The sequence below is a fragment of the Genypterus blacodes genome, unplaced genomic scaffold, assembly GCF_046128005.1.
Source record: "Genypterus blacodes isolate CSIRO-AG114 ecotype Tasmania unplaced genomic scaffold, CSIRO-AGI_Gbla_v1 ptg000105l_1, whole genome shotgun sequence".
In the NCBI taxonomy this organism is placed as follows: Eukaryota; Metazoa; Chordata; class Actinopteri; order Ophidiiformes; family Ophidiidae; genus Genypterus; species Genypterus blacodes.
In genome coordinates, this window is record NW_027466909.1 from 1,848,660 (window position 1) to 1,861,220 (window position 12,561).

Consider the following 12,561-nt stretch of genomic DNA (forward strand, 5'->3'; position numbering starts at 1 on the left):
CGGGATCTTCCTGGTGGCTTAGAGTAGCGATTCAGGGACGCGCGCGCGGTGGGCGGCACAGCGGTACCGTCCACTCCGATCCGGTACCGGGTCGGAAAGTTCTTGAGAAGTAAAGACGCAATGAGGGCGGAGATATCAGCCTGCAAGCGGTTCCAGGTGAACAGGTGCGTTCGGGTCGGTTCGGCCATTGTTTGGACTGTTTAGCAAGTTATGCTATGTAAATTCGTGTCTCCATTAAAGCCGCACAGCCGACGTAATTCTGTCGTGGTTCACTCTGTTTACAATCATTATCAAACGTCGCTGAAGTTAGCTTGAAGTTAACGTTAACTTCGGACCATGAGAGGCTTTATTACACCATGCCTGCCCTGCAAAACCCTCTTCAAGACAGGAGCACCCAGAGGACATCAGTCACACAGTCACAAAGAAAACACAAGATTTGTTCACCAAATTCAATTTATATGACAACCAGATCGCTGCTCAGCGACTGTTATCTGTTACAACTATGGATAATAAGTTGGTTGTGTGTTTGTCGTAACACAATATTTATACAACACTCAGTATGTACACTCTTCCATTCTCTGTGTCCTGGTTCATATCTTCATGTACACACAGTTTAAGAAGAGGATATGCTCCAGATAGAAGACGTGTTAACATGACTTTGGCAAGATAAGGGGGATGAATTTGCTTTGCTTCCTCATACAGGTGCAGCTTTGAGGTGTCCACATACTTTTGGCCTTGGAATTTCCTGCTCAATTTCACATGAAACACAAAGAAGGTACCTTCTATTCTATTCTCAGCAAAAAAAAGTACATATTATCTGTTATCTGTTAGGATAATTGGATTCTTGTCTTTGGCACTGTCATAATATGGAATAATGGAAAACCTGCTTTGCAAGTAGAGTCTACACACACATACACACATACTGTATACGTATGCACACAGTGACAGACGGACGAGAGCGAGACAGCTTTCTGTACAAAACGTCCTCTCCTCCTGCAGTTTGCCAATCCAGTCTTTAACATTAAGTTGCATCAAACGGAACTAAACACTAACAACTTCCTGTGGGTAACCACTCAAATATAGACAATGTGATATCAATACATTTTTACTTTCGACACTCATAAACATTCATTAAATCACATTTTTTTAGGTTATCGATGGGAGAGTTTGGAAAAAAAGTGTCAACAATAATAGGGATACTTTGAGGGTTCTTCTTTTGTTCTACACGACTGTTCCAAGCTCAGGGAAATATTGATTCCATCCCTTAAGTAACTGACCTTTGACCTTTTAGTTAAAGGGGCTTTTAATATTGATTTAAAAAAATGTGGTCCTCATCAAGCAGCAGACAGGAACAAATTAAACATTTTGATTGAAGTTAAATATTTAAACAAAACTGGTAAGAGATCAAATACTATTGTTTAGCTGAAAAACATTGACTCTACTGCCCTCTACTGACACATTTGGGTTTCACAGCTAAACTTGTCATTATTTTACTCCACATAATTCTTTAAATTTCACGGTGTCCTTGAGTTTTGTGAAGGGTGGATATAATTGAAATATATTTTTAGTATTTTTGGTCCTAATAATAAATTGTCCAGCTGGTGTAGTCAATAATTTGCTGTTATTACAGTTTAATGCAATATTTTGTCTTCCAGCTCAGTCTCATCACTGCCATCCAATAAGGCCACAGGTACACACACACTCACACACACAGATTTTGACTTGATGTATCATCATTTATTGCATTATTGATTTCCATTCACTCTTTATAATCTTGTATTAATTAAGACAGAGATATCATCCAAGGTGCTTGGTTGATAGTTGTAGTCAGGTGGGATCTCAGGTTGAAGGAGTGAGATGGTGATGGTTATTTGCCATCTTGGCTTTTGTGTACTGTGGTGCCACCAAATCTAAATCTGCACATCAAAGCTACTCTACATCCTATAATATAACCTGCAGTAACTATGTGATTGAACTGTTTTTACATAATGGTTGTTTTTGGATGACTGAGCTTAATTCTATAACCACTCAGGGTTAAGTATGAATTCATGGTTAATGAATCAAATGACATATTTGTTATGTCAAACGCGCTCTGTGCTTTCTGTGTGCTTTCGTGTTCTACTCTGCAGTGCATATTTGTCTACACATCTGTGTGTGTCTGTACATATGTGTATGTGTTTACCTGTGGCTTAAGAGAACATCCCGTTCTGGGTGTATCCGCCCACACACAGGGAGCCCTACATTGTTCCGCTGCTGTAACCTCTGTTGCATTTTCTCTGCATCCTCACGTGCGACACGTGTGCGTCGTGCATACACTGTACGTGTGTATGAGAATCCATCACACACATTTCGATGCTCAGTCAGTGTCACTTTTCCATTCAGTAGTGAAGGGTATTAAAATATGAGCAGTTAATTTAATCTATAGTTTTATAGTCATTCATTATCACAGCAAAAGTTTCCAGTCAGTCAAAAGTTTGCAATTGTTTGTAGCCAATGTTCTTGTATGTGACGCATCAAGTCGTGCTGTGAATTCTCTGCATTCGTTTGATTTGTAGAAAACGTCCTAGAAACAGACCGTAACCTCATCAAAGCCTGTTGCGGTGCGTCTATACGTTCACTATAAGGACTGCAAAGGTAAATGTGTTTCACAGTAAACTGACTCGTCTGCACTGCAAACTCTGTGTCCCGTCTCATACGTAGCTACGAGCCATCAGGCCCATTTACCATTGCACCTTAATTGCAGGATTAATTGTAGTCACATTTAATGGCTATTAATGTCACATCAAAGCGTGTGTGGAGGACAGAGTGCAGCTTCTGCTCGAGCTCTGTCTCCAGGCACAGACGTTCAAGAACAAACAAGGACACACTGTCTGTACAATCACATGAGGTTCATGTCTACAGAGTTACAAAATACACAATACACATTATTTACCCAGTTTTAAACTTGTGTCACGCAACGAAATCGGTGTCGTAAGCATTAGTTGGTTTTTGAGTCAATATAACGAGAGGATTACGTAAATGAGATTCTCTGGTTACGTATCATGACATCTGAATGCCCCAACTTCCACAAACCAGAACTTAAGTGTGTGTGTGTGTGTGTGTGTGTGTGTGTGTGTGTGTGTGTGTGTGTGTGTGTGTGTGTGTGTCTCTGTCTGTCTGTCTGTCTGTCTGTCTGTCTGTCTGTCTGTCTGTCTGTCTGTCTGTCTGTGTCTGTCTGTCTGTGTCTGTGTCTGTGTCTGTGTGTCTGTGTGTGTGATCAGCTGAGACGGTGAAGTTTTACAGAAATGCAACCAGGCTGTCGTGACTCTCCTGAGGAAGTACTGGAGGACGGGCACCATGGCCACTGGGAGGCTGTGTTATGTCACATGAGGCCTTCCTGATCTGGTAGGGAGCCTGCCGCTTGTCTGCGAGTGTGCGTGTGTGTGCATGCACGTGTGTGTATTTGTGTGTTGTGCAGACAGAAGTTTCCACTGTGTAGGTGGATGCGTGGGAGGCGGGTGGGGGAGGGGTTTCCTCTGAGGTTGGCATCCCCGAACTCAGAGAAAACACAGAAACGAAGGACTTCCAATGCATCCGAACACGCGCACACACACACATGCTCACACCACAAATAGACACAGACGCACACAGCAACACTGTTGACAACTCTGTTGTCGTGGTTCAGTTTAGTTTCATCAGCGTGAGGCCCACATTGAAGAAGGCAGATATTTATTATTTATTTAATAACACTTCTGGCTCAGATGGCCTCGCCCTGCAGGTCTGATGGTTCTGACACAGCTCTCCTCTTCTTCTTCTTTCTCTTCTTTGTAGTTTTAGGATCCAGGGGTACAAACGCAAACACCTACAGGCTCATACATCAGAGAAGAATATTGAGGCTTCCTCGTGTTCTCTGGCTGTTTTTACATTGAAGATATTAGAACATCAAATCTGTAGTTTTTCACTCACCGTGAATTAAGGAGTCGCTCTATTTGTCAGTTTCCTCTGTTTCTGTAATCCCACTCGAACTACAGCACTGAAATGCAAATGTAGCATATTCACAATGATTTCACACACACACACACACACACACACGCGACACCTGCATTGTTGGTTTACACTAGATTGGCTCACAGATAAAGTTTTGTCAGGCGGCTGCCAGGTGCACGATGTCTGAGTGCGTGGTGTAGCACGTGCGTGTTGCCACATCACACAGACACACACACCTCTGAGGGAACACGCATAAACTACGAAACAGCCTTTTGCTGAAGGTGCAGAGAAATGGCAGTTCTTGCTCTTATTGTCCTTTATTTGTCTTTATGTTGTAGTATTTCATCTCACTGACGACCGTCGTATGGCTGCCCTGAGGTGCAACTCGGACGTCTTTGTCGCCTTCGAAGGAGACAACATGGAGAGGATGCAGGTGCGTCAACCAATAAGGGGGGTGGGGGGGGGCATTGTTCCTCACTACAGGCCCTGTCCGATTGGACACAGTGTCAGAATGCTGCACAGTGGAGACCTCAGATGAACCTCCTCCCCTCTCCTTCAGTCACAAGGCTCCACACTTGAAAGCAACCTTTGTCATCAAGCGAAGCCAAACCGCGTTCAAGATCAGATTTTTATGGCATTGGAGTCAAAACAACCTGCGGCTAAGATGTCACATCGTAACTCAGTTAACTCAGTATTCTGTGCATCTCATTGAAAAAACAGTCAGGAGAGGCACACACACACACACACACACACACACACACACACACACACATTCAGGCCCAGTGAGGATAACGAACGTGAGACACTCCAATCCTCCTCGTCTGTGATCACTGAAGGAACACAGCTACGCGCTAAATTGACTCCTGATAATGGAACAGCTAAATTAGGCGTGGTGTGTGTGTGTGTGTGTGTGTGTGTGCGCGCGTATGGCTGCAGCATTTGTGCACTTTTTTTTCTTGATTCATATCGTTTAAGGCACGGCTTTTATTTCTGCGTGTTATTGAAGGCTGCCGGGGTGAATGGAAACCAAAAACATAAATTTTCACACCTTGAAGACCATAACCTTTCCAATGTGTCTCTGCCCTCCCACACACACACACACACAGCCTTTGCAGAGAGAGTTCCTGCACGGTGCTGAGGAGGATCTGCAACGTTTAGAGGATGTGAGCAAAAGAGAGAAAGAGAGAGAGCGAGAGAGAGAGAGAGGAGGAAGAAACAAGGAAAGTTGGCGGAAGAGGTGACGAGAGGAAGGAAATGAAGGAAGGAGGGAAAGGGACAGAAAGAATCAGACACATCGCTCTGATTCAGCATTAAAACTCCTGCATGAAACAAAAGGGACGAAAACCGAGGATCAACGAGGTTAAGAAGGAGAGAAAGTGAGAAGACAGAGGCGTGTGTGTGACTTTGTTGTGGCGCATTTCATCTCATATCAGCCAAACGTACCAGCAGATTTCTGTTCTGTAAACTTTGATGATAATTCTCAGATACACAAATCAGCAGCGTGATATTCTTTATCATTTTCTCTCCATGAATGTGTTTCACATTTCACTTTCATGGTGAAGTAGTTTCAAAGAAAACCAAAGCCATAGAAACGCTCGCGTTTATAGTTAGAAAAATACAACTTCTATTCAAATCATTTTGTATTCTTCCACTTCATCAAACTCTCAAATCTTCCGCTGCTTTTTACAACGGAGTGCGATTCATAAAGCCTGCCATGTGAGTGAGATGCGACCTCTGACCTCTGTGCCGGTGAAATGCCTGTTTATTCAGCCCCCCAGTGTGTCCCTGCATAGTTACCCTGGAGCCGTTTGCTCTGGCTGTTGAGCTGATGAACAGGGCCACGCCTTGTTAACAAAGGTACTGTGTGTGCGTGTGTGTGTGTGTGTGTGTGTGTGTGTGTGTGTGTGTGTGTGTGTGTGTGTGTGTGTGTGTGTGTGTGTGTGTGAGAGGTAGGGAGAGCGAGAGAGAGAGTCTGCACAATTTCTAGGTGTCAGTCTCAGTGTTGATATGTACACATGTACATATGTTTAGGTTTCTATGACGGTGTTTGCATTGTGTCTATTTCTGGGTGTGTATGTTCACATGCTTTTATTATTTTTGTGTGTGTGTGTGTGTGTGTGTGTGTGTGTGTGTGTTTTTGACTCAAGCTTGAGGGAGGAAACCCTGAATTCTTATTCTCGGTTAGATCACTGGAAACTTTACACACACACACACACACACACACACAGTAATACCACAGCACATAAATATGCCTCTGCATCCATGCGCTCTGCAAACTCAAATTAAATCAGCGTATAAAGACGTCATTGTCCCGCCCTCAGTGAAGGACAGCTATTCACATCAGGACAATTTTACTTTTAGTGTCAGAAGTGATAGGCAAATTAATATTCAGTATAAAATTTTGAGTGGGATTCAAACCCGCACCCGCCCTTCTGCAGGGGGAAACACCGAGCGCTCGTCTTTGCCTCTTTCATCTGCCTGCATGCAGCAAGCGGCGGGGTTCATTTCTTCATATATGTGTTGGGATTTGGCAGGGGGCTGTGTGCGTGTGTGTGTGTGAGTGTGCGGCATGAGAGAAATAGAGCAAGGGCATGAGAGAAAGTTTCATATTTGGTTTCCGTGTGAGAACGAGACGCCGAGCCGAATTCAGAGATCCGTGTTTTCGGCTGAGGAAATGTCACGAGGTCACACCGGCTCAATTAAACATCTCCTCAGGTGACATTTCACCACATTTCATTTCACTGCAACATTTCCTTTTTGCACTTTGTTCGTCCTGTGTATTTTTAACTTTTACTTGAGTTTCTCAGACAGGAACAAAAATAAAGACGCAGAGATCCACATTGTGATCTGAGCGTGAGACGACTCGCTTTCATGTGCAAAGGCGTCATTAAGTGGAGTTTGACACACGTGAAGCCAGAGGGACAAAACTGCAAAGGCTTGTCCCTTGTCCCTAGATGTTTTTGATATTATGTATTGATATTGATTGCTTAATAGAAAGAAACGGGTTTATAATGATCTGTGTCTGGATCAGATTGCAGCTTTGATCTACCGTGTTATGGCACCAATATGGCAAATGTTTCTTTCTGTGAGATCGGTTTGATACTTTGGACCAAATTGACAAAAATATAGAAACATTCTGATGAACCGTTTTTTAAAGATTCCTTGATTCACTCCTGGAACTGGAGTCACACCTGATTTTAAGTCAAACTAAATCGTCAAATCAAGTAACGTCACCAATCTCACACCAAACTTGATTAGCGAAACAATGAAATTTTGGGAACGGCAGTAAATTCACTCACTTGCTTTTATCTCATGTGACCTGCTCTCATACACCCACGCACACACACACACACTCACACACACAGTGAGGAGGCCATCTATTTTAGCAGCCTTGTCTTTTTCCATTTCCTCTGTTCACACACAGTTATTGATGTAAACACACTAACCACACACTTTTATTTTCCAGTAACCAAATGGTCTCACAAACACAGCTCATTGTATCTGTCTCCTTCACCACATGCTATCTGTTTGATTCACATGCTTTCATTGGGGTTACAATGCTTGATAATGGATTTTGCATGTCTACATCATTGTGTGTGTGTGTGTGTGTGTGTGTGTGTGTGTGTGTGTGTGTGTGTGTGTGTGTGTGTGTGTGTGTGTGTGTGTGTGTGTGTGTGTGTGTGTGTGTGTGTGTGTGTGTGTGTGTGTGTGTGTGTGTGTGTGTGTGTGTGTGTGTGTGTGTGTGTGTGTGTGTGTGTTCGGTCCAGTTGTGTCTGCTGCCTGGGCCCAGTTTGCTGCATCAGGAGAGAGAGGCTGCTGTCTGACATCAATCTATCATTTAGGCCTAAACGAAGAGCTAACTGACTGTTTGACTGTTTGTATGCACAGGAGTGTGTCTGTCACTACTGTGTGTTCACAGCCAAGTGAGAACAACTGTACTACCAGACCGCTGGCGGACACACACACACACATACTGTGTGTTCTGCAACTTTCAAAACAGATTTGTAGTTTTTGTGTCGCCGCTCAAATGGTGAAGTTTGGGTTAATTTATCTGATTGTATTCATTTTGTGTTCTCATGACGGGGAAGGACCTGATGGCTCAAACTTAGAGGATCTGTTACACTTGCAACATGGCGCAAATTTGAGTATTATGTGTAAAATACCACTTTAATTCAGACTCTTAAGACTTCAAATGAATTCGAAGACGCCTTCAAAAATGAAAGGATTAGTTTGTGGCGTGTGCAAATATGTGAGAAATTTGTAAAAGCCCCTTATACTGCCCAAATTCGTCTGTTTGTGAGTGACATGTAGATGGTGTGCGTGTGTGTGCGTGCGTGCATGTGTGTGACACATAGCTGTGACCTTTCTCAGCACGGTGTTAGCTCTTCAGAGTCACAGCGCTATTGTGTCCCGACCTCTCGCATTACAACCAGTCAATATTATGATGGACACACTTGCACACACACACTTACACAAGCGCACACACACACACTATTGGTCCAGGTGGCCAGTATTGTCTTATGTGGGTGGGTGAGGTCACAGCTCACTGCATGGGAACTGATCTGAGCTTTCCATTAGCACTCAATAAACACTTGTCAATATCTGTCGGACACACGCACACACGCATACACACACACGCACACACGCACATTTCTTTTTAGATTCTGTTAATTGTTGTCTTAATTGTTGTTCAGTTAAAAAACCTGAGGCCCTGAATAAAATTAGCAGATCTAAATTGTAATACTGGATCATGTTGTTTCTTTGTTGTTAGTTACAATTAATGACATCCAGCAGACAGTCACCGTTATTAACCAGTAGGTGGCAGTAAAGAGGAGCGAAATTGGCCCATAAGAGTAAACAAATGAGTGATGATTTGGTGCAATATGAACAAGAAAGAGCTTTAAGTCCAGTGTACATATTTCTGTAGATGATCTGCATGATGTCTTTTCTTATATCATTTCATTTTACCACTCAGCCCTCCTTTATTAGCATTAGTTTAAAATGCATGGCTGGTCTAAACACCAAAATAATGTTTTGCTTGTCAAATATTAACAGCATTAACTCGTTGGCGTGCATTGAATTTGTCCCCTTCTGTGAATCGGAGAATTGGAGCCGCTGACTCACCCATTTTGAACGGCTCATTGACTTTAACAACAGGGTCAATATACGCCCTAATGGAGCTTCAACTGTATCAACACGGGCACGTCGATGATACGTTTACGTTTTATGCCTTTAGTTCCCATTTCACTCCCTGTGCCTTACAGTTAATGCAACAATAGAATAAGCTCCGGTGTGTTTACAGCCCACACTACCAACAGTGGGTGGGGGGGGGGGGGTAGCAGTTACCATCTGTTGTGTTCCAGTGAGGAGCTGGTGTGTAGGGACATGGACGCCCCCCACGTGTTCATGAAAAACAGCTTTTATGGACAAAGTGGAAAATATTCGTCACCGGCCGTCTTAATTCCTTTAGTCATCGTGACACGGACGACCTGCGAGCATCCGTTTGTTTGTTCACCCTTGTCAAATGGTCGGGTTGGGGCCATATTTTAATTTACGGCTCCTTGTACTCTATTGGGTTTAATGGCATCTGCTGCAGTGAGTAATCTGTAATTACCCTCCAGACTGCTGAGCAATGCCATAAAACTCAGTGGAGGTTTCTGTGCCCCTGTGGCGCCGCATCAACATTGAATATGAGGCAGTGTATAGAGATTTGGAGAACAAAGAGGTCTCATTATCTAAAACGGGAAATATTGAAGTGCTCTTCTGTCATATGGAACAATCCCCTTTGTCGCTTGGAATTTCCCCCGAATTCTACAGGAGAACGTGCACATGTGGATCCAAATCTGGTTTCACTGGCCAGATCGTGTTTGATAAGTAAAACCACAGAACATTTACTTTACATGGTTCTTACTGTGCAGTATCTTCTACACAATTAGAGTCACGCTGGCTTCCCTGTGTACCTTCGCTTGGTGCAGAAGAGGAGGATCGACTTAAACCAATGTTCTATAAGTTGTTATTGATTATTATAACTCCTCATTTTCAGTTTATGTCCCACACACCAGGCTCAGACAGATGTTGCAGACAGTAATTTGTCATAAAGTCTGCTGTCGCTGACTCATCATTGGTTCCCTTTTCAGTTTTGCCACTCCTAACGTCATCATTCTGCATATTTATGTGGTTGAAGTTTTGTAATATTCGATAAGATGTGAAATTATAAACAGAGCTACGAATTTGTTATATTTCCAATAGAAATTGAAAACGGGAGCCACAATGCAGAAAATGGAGAATATTTACCAACACCCACTTACACATTCACACACATTTTCCCACACTCTTAGGAATTGATCGGTATTGATCACATGTAAATGCTATTGATCATTTCACCCTTTGTCTGCGTGCGTGTGTGTGTGTGTGTGTGTGTGTGTGTGTGTGTGTGTGTGTGTGTGTGTGTGTGTGTGTGTGTGTGTGTGTGTGTGTGTGTGTGTGTGTGACCACCCTGCAGCTGTTGCAGTTGTACAGATCGGTAAAGGACGATGCGCTGAAGGTGGTGTCGGATTCCAACATGCCGTCATGCTGCATCCGGCCGCCCATCGCTGGAGGAGCTAATCCCAGACCTCTGTGAGCCTTCTACTGTCCCCCCCCCCCACCCCCGCCGCCGCCCCACCGAAGCCTCAGCATCACAGAGCCAAGCCCACCACCAAGTTGTGAGTTGTTTGTTTTTAATCAATTTGATTTCCTTAGACGTCATAGTCTTGATTAATTTGCGACTTCTGCCGGTTAAATAGGGGAATCAAGATATTACAATAGTAATAATAATAATTACATACTGCTAAAGACCGGCGTGGCTCAGGAATCGATTTGCCCTGGTGGGGGCTTTGATGAAACAGACTGAACAGGTGGGATCAAAGCTCTGACCCTCTGTGATTTGACCTCTGTGATATTCTATAATCAGAATTTGGCTGGAATTTCCGCATTAGATCCATATCAGTGCCTGTGTGGGAGCCTTTCCCAGCATGCTTTGGGTGAAAGCAAAAGGACAGTGTCTTAACACACGGCTTTTTTTATGTGTTGTGGCTCAGCTTATGACAGGAAATCTTTGTTCGGGGTTTATACCTAAACACATACGGTATATTTCCTAATTACCAATACCACTAAAATCATCCCAGTCTCTCATTTCCTCTATTCTAATGCAGCGGAGAACACATGACCAACACCGACATATGACCTACAGAAGGATATGTAGTAAGTATGATGTTATAATGTCTTGCTTGAGTAGGAGATTCCTTAAATGTGCTAAGATGCAATAAAAACAAATACTTAAGAAAAGAGTAGTTCGTTCATAACCAGCCTGTCAGTCAGTGTGCCTCATCTACTGTGTGTGGAAGTGTGTTACATTGCTGATGTGTGCAATGTAACAGTAACTCCCCTCTAAAAATGTGATCACAGAGTTCTTAAGGTGATTTATATCTGCGGTTGGAGTTCATGTTATGCTTTTGTTCTCAGCTCAGCGCTCTGTCACAATAACAACGACTAATTTCTTCTAACTTCTGTAAAGGTTTCACTAGAAAGTGAAACCAATCACGAATACGGTAAGACCTCAGGTGGGTCAGGTCATGTGTGCTGGGAAAGACCGGCCAGGCGTTGCTTTTGCTTTAAACACGGTCTAACGTCATCATGTGGTCGCTACATCTAAAAAGGGAACCATAAAATGCTTTGAGAAGTCTGTCAACGGTTTAAATTGAATGTAAATCACTTGTACGTCTCATTTTGCACAGCTGACAGTGACAACACACACAACCTTTTTGGACTGATGAAGATTATAACAAGAGATAATTAGACAACAGTAAAAGGTACTGTACTATAATCATTTGCAAACTTCTCTTCTTCATCTTCTCCTCTTCTCCTGCAGTCAAACATGAGTTTAGATGACATCATCTTAACTCCCTGCAGGATTTGATCCCAGCGCATTAATCTTAATTATAGTCTCTTATTCAAATTATGCACAACAACTTGATTTAAGCAGATGGATAGTTTGTTGTTATGCTTGTAGAATAAATGAAAACAAATATTGGCAGAGACAAATTGGAGAAAATTGTTGCATCAGAAATTCATTAAACTTAAAACCTTTATTCTGTTCTTTTCACTAGGGAGCGTCTGTAAATTACATTCATGGCTGCACAGCACAACCTGCAACAGAAGTACAAGTGCCCAAGTGTCATTTTGAGACGCTCCCTTGCAGACAGCAACATTTTTATTTGTATTTTTTTGTGTGTATTTTAGACTAAATTTACAGATGAAAGGGAACAACACTAATGTGCTCATAAGGGGGTGAAGTTGGGGAGAAAGGGAGAGAGACAGAGACATACTGTGGATACAGAGAGTGAGCCAGGGAGGGCTGAGGGTGACAGACGCATAGAGTGAGAGACACTGAGAGTTAGGTGCAATAAAAACAGGGAGAGGTGCAGTAAAGAAAGAGAGGGAGAGAGGTGCAGTAGAGGGAGAGAGGGGTGCAATAAAGAAAGAGAGGGCGAGAGAGGCAGGGAGGAAGAGGGAGTGAGAGGTGCTTAAAGAAAAAGAGAGGAGTGAGAGAGAGGT

General features: G+C 43.1%; 2 long non-coding RNA genes across 2 annotated transcripts; both read left to right on the forward strand.

The window, feature by feature from the left end:
• Positions 1 to 26: 26 nt before the first annotated feature.
• On the forward strand, positions 27 to 6,100 carry LOC143008487 (uncharacterized). The gene is made up of 5 exons (XR_012964593.1): positions 27 to 164; positions 703 to 775; positions 1,656 to 1,690; positions 3,261 to 3,384; positions 4,305 to 6,100. It is a non-coding gene; the product is annotated as an uncharacterized LOC143008487 (long non-coding RNA).
• Positions 6,101 to 7,561: 1,461 nt separating this feature from the next.
• Positions 7,562 to 12,349, forward strand: LOC143008490 (uncharacterized). The gene is made up of 3 exons (XR_012964594.1): positions 7,562 to 10,670; positions 11,160 to 11,208; positions 11,742 to 12,349. It is a non-coding gene; the product is annotated as an uncharacterized LOC143008490 (long non-coding RNA).
• The last annotated feature ends 212 nt before the right edge of the window (positions 12,350 to 12,561 follow it).